General features: G+C 28.6%; 1 protein-coding gene across 2 annotated transcripts in view; it reads left to right on the top strand.

Moving 5' to 3' along the window:
* The window catches only part of LOC108758432 (elongation of very long chain fatty acids protein AAEL008004), a 60,808-nt gene that overhangs the window by 35,952 nt on the left and 11,299 nt on the right, over window positions 1-13,557 (top strand). Inside the window, exon 1 of one of the 2 annotated variants that reach the window (XM_018503413.1) lies at window positions 1,535-1,966. The exons of the other annotated variant lie outside the window; for it this stretch is intronic. The gene's annotated coding sequence lies outside the window, so the exon portion shown is untranslated. Of the gene's footprint in view, window positions 1-1,534; window positions 1,967-13,557 lie in introns of those variants that run through there. 2 annotated transcript variants of the gene reach the window in all.

The following is a 13,557-nucleotide window of genomic DNA, read 5'->3' as shown; positions in this document are numbered from 1 at the left end:
TGTCTAAAGGTTGTAATTACTAATACCAATATTCATAAACCAGGATAAGTTTCTTTAATAAAAACTAGTATGACAAATACAATGTAGACATTTTTCCAGTCATAAATCGTTTTCCATCATTCGCATTAGCTATATATTTACATTGTAATATAACGTTGTACATTTCAAAAGCAAAGCTACAACGCAGGAGGAACGGGTTCGTAGGGAGTGGCGCATTGCAATTTTGAAATAAATTTTGAAAGTAACCAAACGAGCATGAATTTCGCGAAAAATCTCAGGCGATAGTCAACTACTAATAAAATCTTTCACTAAGAAAAAATAAGAAAAAGAAGGGGTAAATTGTACATAAGTGTGCGAAAATATGTATATATTCTTTTTTTAAGCGTAATCAGTCTTTGTTACGCCAAGTTTCATAATAACAAAATGCAAATACTCTCGTCAAACATTGGAATTCGAAGAATTCTTAAATCATCGAGTACCACAGAAATGAAAATAATAATTACATAAGTGTATATATACTTCGCCTCTTTTCTAGGATTAAAATGTAAATTAGCATATATTTCATCGAGTATTAATCCAATGCGTTTTGTTTGACGTTTAACAAAGTATTTACAAATCGTTTTATGTATTTACTACATTTCATTTTCATATTTCTATTATATTTTTTCTGATATTATTACACAATGTACATTAATTTTTTTCTGATGCCATTACACAGTAATACATTAAATTACACAATGACAGTAAAAGATACTTGTTCTTTTTACGGTCAGCCCATGATCCCCATAAGTTTGTGTCGTAATATGACTATTACAAATATGTTTGCACAAAAGATGATGTAATTATTAACTAATAAAATATTTTATAAAGTCATGGTTAATGTAAAAACTTTTACGCATGAATCTTTTTTCTTTTCTAAAATGTATTCTATTTATATACATTTTATTGACATATATAATCATAATTAATTATAATAATTATACTAATTTTTTTCAAATCCTTACAAATTATTCACGAGGTAGAAGTGGAATGCGAATAAGTTATGCATAGATCTCTCTTCTTGTAATAGTAGACTTCCAAATACTTATAGCGAATTCGATTGGACGCACTTAGTGCGTACTGGTGCACATTAAAGCCGTCGTATGTAAAATAACGTGAAGATATGTTCGTACATAAACATAGAAGTCGATTAAATCCTGAAATACTCAATACATTTTATTGTAGTATTAGGTAAAATATATATTTTATAATTCGAAATATTTGCATTTTACTTTTATGCTCAAATTAAATCAGTGTACAACGGCTTTAATATGCACCGCAGTGCGCACTAGTGCTTCCAATCAAATTCGCTATTTTAATAACAATCGCAGAAAGGCAGGGCACCGGTCCGATAAAAACACTTTGCTCGTTAATGTGTGCGCTACTGGTGCTGCTGTCACTACTGCTCCGGAGGACATCCACATCGTTTGCGAAAGGGGGAAAGAACCACGATACACACGCCGTACATCCGTCGTGCAGTAGATACGAATGCCACTCGAACACACGGTGTTCGAACAGTGTCTCGTTAACTTCCATCGGAGACTAATTTGCTCTATTCATCTAACGTCTCACTGGTTTTTCCTGTATTTTTCCTTTTTTATTTGTTTTTTTATTTCCCTTTTTATTTTGTTATCTATGTATTTTATGGATCAATTATACATGACTATCTGATCTCGCTTGTTATTCTACGAACGGTTATGTCAACAACGAGAATCGCAGCAGATCTGATGTGTAGACGATAGATACCGAGAATAGGAAACAAATTGTAACGAATATTAGTAACAAAGATCGACGAATTATCAGAACGGCGCAAATTATTCGGAATCGTGAGGTGGCGATCAAAAAAAGCTATACACATCAACTATTCTAGTCTGTGACAAGAAGCGGCTGGTTAAAATTTAGCTGATTGTGTATTCTGTATTTTTATGTAAGTATTAATAATGTAATTCAATATTAGTAAACTATATTTCGTTCAAATGATAGTTGGAGAACGTTTACAACTGATATTTTTGTTTATCCCTGTTATCTTGAGTTTAATTAAGCAACGTTTTGCAAAAATTAATTAAAATAAAATAGAATTTAAAGGAATAAACATTCTAAGACAGCAGCATTACACTACTTTATGTTTTAAGTTTAATTCACGATTATTAATTTTGATGAGGTAAAACTCATTTTTTCTTAACGTCATTCAATTTTTCATGTTTTTAACTGTATTACATATTATTATTGGATTAGGGAAAAAGTCCCTTTATACAAGTTAATAAAAAGACCTTTCCCCTTCAATATCTTCGTTAAAAATGATCAAAATTTAAATTTAAATAAAGGGTTTTATAGCTTGAAATCTCTACTTTCGAATGGTTATTATATTTTTTGAATTTATGTGATTTTGTAATTTTTATATATACATACAGAAAACTACGAGTTCAAAAAAATAAAAAATTTTTTTGACTTTGTAGGTCTGTAGCGTGCTAAAAAAAATTTGACCAAATTTTCGATTATCTATCGAGAAATCTTGAAACTTTCCCTACAAAATCGTTTTTTTAAATTATTCTTATGATTTTTTGTTCCTCGCGAATTAAATAAAAAGGAATATTTTGACTTTATTGTTCATAATTCCGTTAAAAATTATCGCACTAAAACCTCAAATACTTAAAGCTGAAACGTTGCTGTATCAAGTGGTATAATTATAAATTTTTTTTAAATAAACTATACGAGTTGCTAGAAAAGTCTGTTTATCAAAAAAACTGTAATAAAAAACTAAAAAACTGAATCCTAATAAAAAACTGAATCGAAAAGTTCTCTGCCATTTTACAATTTTCGCAATATTTTTTTTTAATTATCCACTCAGCATAATATCTAAAATCGACATATAAGATAATTTTTAAGATATCTTTAAGAGTTTTTTAAGAAACATCTTCAAAATTTTTCACAAAGAACACTGAAAAATATTTTAAAATTGTCTTATACATCGATTTTATCCGTTTATTTAGCAACCTTTAGGATTAATATCTTGTTAACTATTACGAAAATTACAAAATGATATAGAATTTTTCGATTCAAGTTTTTATTAGGAATAGCATTATATGATTAGTGAGCGTTATTTCAGAAACACCCTATAAAAAAATAGCAAAAAACAGTTTTTTATAACCTATATAAAAAACGGTCGAATATATTTTGCAATAATTTTTTAATAAATGATAAAATTTCTTTAAAACTTTGTAATTTTTTACAAAAAATTCGCGTATAGATTTATTTATTTGGACAAAAGAGTGAATTAAACTTACATGCTGTAAACGTACTTTAAACGTGAAAACTAATTATATGCCATATTTAACTTCTATTTTCAAATACAATTTTGAAAATGTGAATTGCTATTTCCAAATTTCATTTTTTACTTTAACTACAGCTTACACTAAAGAAATAATGTAAAAAGTTTAATATTATTGTTTTAGGTTGCAACTTACAAATAGAATCGAAAAAACATTGAGTATTTTAACCGAATTAGTGTAATAATGTAAAATGTAACGATAATTAAATTTTGTTCTTAAAATATTTTTATTTATATAAAAGAATGTCTAAATTCTTAATCTTCCTTTTTATTTCATATATCTCTTAATTTAACTCTTCATCTTTTTTTTTCTCTTTAAATAGCTTCGTAAAATCACGTTTCATTGCAAACAATTTTTAAAAATATTTTAATAACAAATTAATTATCTTTGTATTACAAAATTTAAGCTCATGAACGTAAAATGTAATCTTAACAAAAAATAAACTCTCTCCATCTGAAAGCTTTTCTCAAATCAATTTATTTTTATTGATTTTTTTTTTTAGAAAAGGAAAATGAGAAAAAGAGAGATATATTAAAATTTTAATATTGATATTTTATTTTGATATTTTGATTATGATATACAATATTATTTAATGTAGCGCACACTTTTATTCACCCATTATTTGTTAATACATTTATTATAATATTATAATTATTTTTTATACTCAATATTGTATATGAATCAAGATTACAATAATTCGATACATGCTTATTTATCTATCTACTTATCCACCTATTTGTCTGTTTATCTATCTACTTATATGTCTATTTGTCACGCTAAATAGTTCTGCTCAATTGAATCACGTAAGTACAGTTTGTCCCTCTCCTTCTCTCTTTACGTTTTAAATGTATCTGATTTCATAAATTGCTAATTTCACATAAATGAAGTTGATTCACTTATGCGGTAAGTTGAGAAACAAAGGAAAATATCATGATATTTAAATTTCTTCATAAATATAAGTGCATATGGCAAAGACTCTATCAATCACTGCACCTTCACTCGCAAGCCAATCTTACAGGTTCAATGAAAGACTTAAGGATCGTTCATATCAGTGAACGGTCCCAAGTCTTTCGCAATCTAAAATTAATTTCACTAATGTATAAATGTTAAATTTATAGTTGATTTATATTAGTTCTTTTATTTCTAATTTATTACTTGATTTAGTATTAAAGCAAGCACTAGTAAAATAATGTTTGCTTCAATTAACTACGTTTGTCATAACTAACTTTAATTTTAAGTTATAATATTTATTATACATTTATTTAATACGTATTATACATGCTGTTTGCTACGTACATACATATATGCACAATGTGAAGTGATCCACGTGATATTGTTGTCCATTATTAAATTTATTATATGATTAATTGATTTTAATAATATTTACATATGGCATTCACATGCATTAAAAATTGTTTTAAGTTTGTACCAATTAAATGTACAAATGAGTATATATAATTAATAAACAATTTTTAACTTAGTAAATACTTTTTATTCGGAAAAAATATTTGAATTTCATGAAAAATATTAAATTTAATTAGTATAATTACTTTACATGTGCAAAATGCATCCAATCCATTGTATTGTATTTACATAGTTTTCTATGCATATAAATTTACATACATAGCGATGGCACGTATACCGGTTCTACAGACATTTCACAATTTACAATGAAATATGATTTGTGTATTCAATGACCCCTTTATGCCCTCGTAATATATTTGTATTTAAAAAACAACTCCAGGATATGTCGTGTGTTCAAGAAGAACAGTATACATATTAATGTTTCCGTGACATTAAGACATTAAGAATACCTATAATGAATCTATCGATCGCGAAATCAGACAATTTTCTCACAAATCACAACGCCGAAGGACGCGTGAATGGGCGGCCGGAAACTTTTTAAGGACGCGGCCAAGAAAGCCACTGACTTTAACATGACTGAAAATGATGCATCATTATTTTATTTAGATACCTATCGACCAAAAAATTGGTAATACATACGTACGAAATACAAATAAGGAAACGTGATCAAAAGTCTACACTTCAAAAAAAGTGAAGTACTAATGAATTAAAAACCCAAGGACTCCTTACTATAAGAAAGATCTTTAAAGCAACGAGATGAGATATTCTTGTAAATAATTCACGTTACTGAACATTCAAAGCTGTAAGAACTTTTCTGCTGTAACAATTTTTGACAAAATCTAGTATCTATTTCTTATCAAGAATTAAAAGTACAAAAAAATTTTTTTATTAAAGGCTTTTATAAGTTCTTTGAAAATTTAATGGATAAAACGTTACAAAAAAGTAATTTTATTAAAACATATAAATAATTAAAGAACGTTAATTTTCTTCGGTTTTGCCACGATATCTTAAACGGGAATCAATAAGTTTTTCTTTTAAATATAACGAGTGTTAAAAATATTTACAAATTGAACTTCACGAAAGGAAATTTTTTCTCAATTTCAAATTAATAAAATTATCATTTACGAATAGAATACCGTTGAAATGAAAAAAAAAAAAAATCTAGATCGTAGCAAAAGTAAAATAACACTTTTTAAATTATTCACAATTTTTGATAAAATTACTTTTTCGCAACTTTTTATACACAATTTTTTCACAAAATATTTAAAAGTTGCGTTTTTGAAAAATCCTTTAAGCACCTTTTCTTCAATTAATAATAAACATTTTATTAGAAGTATTTTTGTGTGTGTGAGAAAAGTCCTATAAATTCTTAATACAGTCAATTAAATATATTTTGGACATTATTTTCATTTAGATTTTCCAAACGCTTTAATTAATCGTTCGGCGTACCTTTCATTCGCTTGTCCCAATTACGGAGACAGTACGTCATGGATATTGATAGTAGTTTACGTGCACCAATTAATACTTCGATATTGATACTTAATCTGTGAACTCTGTGACAGAAAACGGAGAAAGGACCCGGATCAATTTTTTCCGATCGATTTCAGCGCGATGATGCAATTAGCGTATGAGAGTAACAATATCGCTACTGCATTAAAAATGGTATGCATTTTTGTGTGCATACATTCGTTCAAGTGTTTTTTATTTGTTCTTTATTTTAAACATCGCACGTACTGCATAATTCGTTTCGTAAGAACTGAATAAATATTTTGTTTCACATATTGTGACATGTGGCTGCAAAGACGAATCGTGGAAATATGCCTAAACGTATTATACATGATATACAACATTCTCATGCCAAGTGTATTCAAACAGTTAATAGAAGATAAATATTTGAATTGACTAAATTACATTTAGAGCTGTCATAGTCCTTAACAGCAGTTATTAAATTGATCATTATCTGCTCATAATCTCAGAAAATTTGCATTATAAAAGATGTCTATAGCAAAAAAAAACCTTTTAAATATCTGTTTAAACTTTTCTATTTTCTTCAAAGATTATGACAAGAAACGAGAAAACACACAATTTTGTTTTTACAAAAATTACATTTGAATATAAATTTGCATTATAAAAGATGTCTATAGCAAAAAAAAATCTTTTAAATATCTGTTTAAACTTTTCTATTTTCTTTAAAGATTATAACAAGAAACGAGAAAACACACGATTTTGTTTTTGCAAAAATTACATTTGAATATACATATTTTTTAACAAAACAACATTTACAATCGATAGGAATTTATAAAATATATCTGAAACTATCTTTTTGTTTTGAGGAGAAATTAAATCAGATTATTTATTTGACAAAATTTGTCATAGCTGTGAACGTAGCTTACTTTATTTTTTCGATTATACATATTTAATTTCTAAATATATGATTATTTACTAATTTACGAAATAAAAAGAGAATTTTTTATAGGTATATTTTACAAATCAATCATATCGATTTTTTATTATTGTTTTATTAAAACATATTTCTATATTAATATATCTTGCAAAAACTTTTATTCTATATTTTATCGCTTTCGACATCACAATCTAAGGTAGCAGTGGTGAAAAAATAGGATCCTTAAATACTTTAAATTATGTTTAAATTGATATATCAAAGTAAAGTGAATTAATTAATTAACATTTTCTACAATAATTATTAACTTTGGCATAAAAATCGTTAAAGTACGTAATTTGTATTATCTGTCGTCTTTCGATATCGTTTAATGTTTCCAGATGTCTTAAAAAATATTTGAAAATCTAATGCGCAAAAGTATTTAGCATACCTAGTACGAATTAAGTAAGAATATAGAATTACACAACACAGTCACACGATTGCCAGATCCCGAGCACTGTACAGCTGGGGCCCGAAGATCCGTGCGCTGGAGATTTCATATTTTGACTGGACGCCGGCCGATTGTTTCATTGAAAAAAAAAAGAGAAAAGAAAGGCGCAGAGTTCGTGTTTTGCGACCACTGTTACAAATTTTCTTTTTGTTATTAATATTTGATCAACATAAAAGGTTTGTTCGCGTCGCATGCTCAAACATGCTCCAATATGCTCCTATCATAGCTCCTCACTCCATGCGCTCATTAAAGTGAGTAGAAACTGACAGGAGCATGTTGGAGCATGTTGGAGCATGAGACGCAACAAACCTAGAGTATCAACACAATCACAAAGATCTTTTTATTATTATTACAAGATTATATACAGTGTGAACACACACAATTACAAACTTTGTATTATTCGTAAAATAACATAAACTGCGAACATAATCACAGACTTTTTTTTATTGCTTTCCATGTAATTTAAATACGCAATTAATAAATATCTCACGCGAGCAAAAAAACTGGAGATTGGTCCCGAAAACTGGAAATCGGAATCTCCAGTCGAAATCTGGAGACCTGGCAACCGTGCACAGAAGTGTGATAGAATTCAATTTAGAATATGCTCGGTTTTTTTTGTTTGAATCATCAGAATCTATAAGATCATTTTTCTGCAGTCAAATATTGGACATGATAATTCGACATTGCGTTGCCGATTCTGTCAAGTCGGTAGACTGGAACTTGACAAAATCGGCAGCCAATCGCACGCCACGCAGCTGCGGTGACGTGAGCGCATTCAGTACCATAGCACTGAGTTTTTAGCATCCTTTCCTTCGAATACTTATTCTTCTCAAACTTCATTTGTTGCGCTTTCGAAAGAATGTTTTTGCAAAGCCACTTCGGTTACTACTGATGTTAAAAGCTGTTTTGAATTCTTTCCTTCTCTTTCTTAATTTTATTGACAGCTGATTCCGTTGTCCCATAAGTCTCTCTTACTTCTCTTCTAGATAATCCTTTGCCAAAGTTTTAAATTACTTCCAACTTCGTTTTAATAGTTAAATTCTTCCGCGGTTTTATTCTGTTCATTCTTTTTCAGCTTCATATTCGTTTATTATGTATTTTGTTTTGATATCGCATCGCGTTGGCACGTTCGCATATGTTCGCACGTACGCCGCTGCCAGTTTCGATTTCTCAAACCCCCTCCATGAACTTATCGCCCGCTGGAGAAAGAAAACTTGACACAATCGGAATACTTGTCAGAATTGGCAATGTACTGCATTGAAAAAAAATTCGCGAGAAGATATTTTCCGATAAATTTAAGGTAAATTTTCTGTTTATTGCATATATATCACGTGTAAATCATAAACAAATTCTGACATATTATAGGTTGCAGGGCAAGCAAAAAAAAACTCTTATTATCACGCACGTGTTTTTCTTTCTAATCAGAAAATCTCTTTGAAATCGTTCTTCTGAGCCATTTGAATAGATGATATTTATTATTATCGCTCTTTTTTTTATTTAACAATTCACTTTGTTGAAAAAATCTAAATAATTTGAATGATTTTCAACGAATTATTATATTAACCTTTATGCTCAATGAATATCAAAATAGAGATATAATGCGATGGATAAATGTGCAATAAATAAACCTAGAACGATTAAAAAATCTCCGCCTTTAAATATGTAATCAAATACAATGCAAAGTAGAAGTCGCTGCAGATGGAAATTAAATAATGTCTGTTACACAAGCGCTATGTTGTATTCAAACATGAAAAAAAATTAATTTTTAAGAAATACAATTGCATTCCTGAATTATATAATAAATACGTATAACATATCGGCAATGAAAACGTGTTTATTATTGATACCGTAATACACTCTATCCATGTAAAAGAATATTCTTTAGGTTACATAAAAAATGCAATTTTTTTCGAGTAGATAGTAGCTATTATTTTAGAATGCAATATTCCTCACCTTTTCATACTTTAAAAAAAGTGATCTTTTTGTAATCAGTCGCTAAGTATTTCTCAAATACATTGTTGGACTTAATAAGCTGCTTTTAAATCAAAATTAAGTGAGTAATTGTTCTGTTGATACAAATAAGTATTTTGTAAATATTTAACAAACGATTTGAAATTATTGTGGCTTTGAATCACGTAGAAAAGTAAATCCCCGTATTTATTTACATATTTACATTATTATGTTTACATACATACGTACCTATTTGCGTACCTATGAATTAAATATGAGACTATCATGTTATATTTAAAGTTCTACGTAGAAAATGTAAATACTTTGATAGTAATTATACTTTGATTATGAATTATTTGCATAATTGCGATGATATCTGCAGAAGAATATGCGGTCACATAATAAAAATTCGCGATCTGTTATCAATTATATAGACTTCTTAGTACTAAATTAAACATCATTGCAGAAGCGCGTTTTACGTACGTTATTTAACATTTTATTCTTTTAGCGTTTACTATACTTGCTTAATAATTGCTTATACATAAATGCATACAATTAATATTGTACTATTTTTGTTACACTATTAAACCCCTTGATACATACAATTGTCAAATGCGACGATAGTTGCTTGTAAAGTAAATGCAACTAGAGAATAGTCCATCTAAAAAAGAGTTGGCAAAAAATCAAATTTTCAAGTTTTGATTTCAACTTTTAAATTATATGATATATTATCCCAAATATCTGTATAAACTTTGATATAAAACCAAAGAGAATGCATCACATTTTCTTACATTAACAATTTTATTTATATAAATTCGTTAATCTTATGCTGCATAAAAATATGTGTGCAAATATTTATGAAAGAATATATCACGTTTCGTATTCATATTTTTTATAAATTTATACAGTTCCCAGTTGAAACAAACTGTGCACCGATTAATTAATTGGAATTGCTTTTAGCTGGAATGGTATGTGACACATGTATAATACTTGTTTTATTATTAAATATATTAACAATTTAAAAACGTTTACTCAAACTTGTACTTACGTGTATAAACAATCGTGTATAATATAAGAACCTGTTGGTTAGGTTACCTACTCGCAGTAGTTTCGACCGTTGGCGCTAGGTGACAGGATGTGAAAGCTCCACCCCCATTGAATTTCCCAATAGATGTGAATTCGTGTTTAGAAAAATTCTATCACATTTCCGAAAAATTGGAATAATATAAATGAAAAATAATTTTATATTTTGTGGAATGTTATTGCGGTTAAGGAAATTTTATTTTGTCAATTTTGTAAAGTTCTTTTATTTTCTCAAAATGAGTTTTTTGTTTCTGTACGATTTTTATGACGTCACGAGGTAGGTTAGGAATACGCTTCCCTGAGCTGTCGTGATATGACGCTCGTAACGATATGAGATCCACTCGCTTTGGGAGCTCACACTGAAAACTTCATTCTATATCTTTTTTTTTTCTTTCATTAACTAAGTACATAACTAAGATAGAACAAAGCAACGCATGAGCGCTCAATCTTACGAGTTGCTTTATTCTATCTTAGTTATGTAATGAACGAAAAAAAAGTAGAATGAAGTTTACAGCGTAAATATCCAAAGCAGGTGGACCTTATTATTATTTAGATGGCTCCTGCCTCCAGTGTTGAGAGGAGACAATACGGCAGGTGGACCTCATGTCATACGTTCTTAAACGTCGAGAGATTTGGATTGCGCACGGGGCAAGAGGTGAGCGGAAGGCGGAGTCAAATCGAAAATCGGCTGAGAAGTGCAAATCTTGCCGAGTCCTGGTGTAGCTAACGTCTATCTTGATTTGTATATTGGACCTGACATTTCAAAGTTAGCATTATACTTGCTATTCAAGATCATTTAGCTATAGCATATGCTTCTGAAGTGCACGTGGAGGCGATCTTTGTTGATCTTTCTTTTACATTTTCTTTTTTATTTAATTTTTTAATTATTTTTTTGTACTTTTTTATTTTTTATTGTTGTTTCATTTTTAGTATTTCGGCACACCGCATATCTTTCTCGATATTGAATAAGCGTCAGGCAGTGATAGCTTTAAATTCCAACTCACGTAACTTGATCATAAAAAATCGTATAGAAATAAAAAAACTTATTTTGAAAGTAAAAGATAATATTTTAAGACAGATTTGTCAATTGATCATTTTCTCCATATTTATAATATACTATATATATTATTATATTATTATACTATTATAAATATGGAGAAAATGATCATTTTCCATAAGATATAGATATAGATATTAAATATTTAATAAGATATAGATTTTGTTATATAATTAAAAATTTTTTATTACATGATTTAAAAATTAATTGAAATCAAAACTATATTAAAATATATTAAAATTTATCGTTGTTTATCGTAATGCTGCATAGTTATGTAAAATTAAAAGCTGGCAAAAAATTAATTTTTCAAGTTTTGATAATCAGCTTTTAATTTTACATAACTATGCAGCATTACGATAAACAACGATAAATTTTAATATATGCAAGTAATCGACTTTACATGCCTTTTATAAGAAAAAAATAAGAATTAATAGAATTTCAAATGTTATTGTATTGTTTTCCTCGATATTATTATAATTAAATAATTTATTATAATTAATTTTATTTTACGTTAAAATATCACAATCATTTACGACATATGTTTTAAAAAATTTTTAAATTTAGTATAATAGTGATATTAGGTACATGTTAAAATAGTTATATTTTATGATTAATCAAACATATTTCACAGCTGAAAACATTTAACTTAATTTTTGCGATCATCGTCTTGTTCGACTGGTCTCAAGGTGGAACACTCTCGAGAAGGTATCCCGACCTTTCGTTAGTCTCAAAAGGGACAACTTATCCTTATTAGTGATGCATTCGAGCGAGACGAGACGAGAAAATACCAATACCGAGATTTGGGTTCGATAAAAACGAGGATAAAAACAAATGATTGATACGATTTCTCGTCTCGATGGGCCGATATTCTCGCTTCTCGAAATTCCCGAATTTTATCGCGAGACATTCCAAAATATCTCGTTTCATTTATTTGAAATATTTATATAATCAGACAACACACACACACACACGTAGGTAATATGGTAATGTTTATTTCTTATTCCGATATTTCTCCGATTTTTTCGAAACGAGACGAGTAAAACAAATGACATATGATAATCACGGAAATGCTATTTTCAATCAATAATAAGATTTTTTTATTCGGACCGACAAGAATTAAACACTAAGTATAAGCGTATTCAGGCATATGACATATAAATATGATATATATGCATGTACATATATAGGATATAGATAATTCACTGGGAATTATTTAGGCAAAAAAGATCTAGCTTTGACCATCATAGATCTGAATACTCTTATACTTAATGTTTAATTCTTGTCGGTCCGAATAAAAAAATCTTATTATTGGTTATACACGCTGCCTGCAAAAAAGCGTTATTGTTCTTACATATACTGATTATTGCGAAGACTATTACTAAGGCCTCGATGGTCTAATGGCTTAGGACGCTCGTACGGAATACAAGAGATCCGGGTTCATGTCCCGGCCAAGGTAATATTTTTCGCAATAAATTTATTTAAGGTTTTCAGCACATTGTCAATTTAATTTAATTTGTAATATTGTTGCAGTAGTTTAATTGCGTTAGATAAAGTCCGGATAAATTTCGGCGCTCAGTTTGAATAACTACAAAAATATGATATATACGCATGTACATATATAGGATATAGATAATTTACTGGGAATTATTTAGACAAAAAAGATCTAGCTTTGACCGTCATAGGCCTGAATACGCTTATACTTTGTGTTCAATTCTTGTCGGTCCGAATAAAAAAATCTTATTATTGGTTATACACGCTGCCTGCAAAAAAGCGTTATTGTTCTTACATATACTGATTATTGTGAAGAATATTACTAAGGTCTCGGTGGTCTAATGGCTTAGGA

This window comes from Trachymyrmex cornetzi, unplaced genomic scaffold, assembly GCF_001594075.2.
Source record: "Trachymyrmex cornetzi isolate Tcor2-1 unplaced genomic scaffold, Tcor1.1 scaffold156, whole genome shotgun sequence".
In the NCBI taxonomy this organism is placed as follows: domain Eukaryota; kingdom Metazoa; phylum Arthropoda; class Insecta; order Hymenoptera; family Formicidae; genus Trachymyrmex; species Trachymyrmex cornetzi.
Note: the sequence above shows the minus strand (reverse complement) of the source record. Positions and strands in the feature narration are given on the sequence as shown.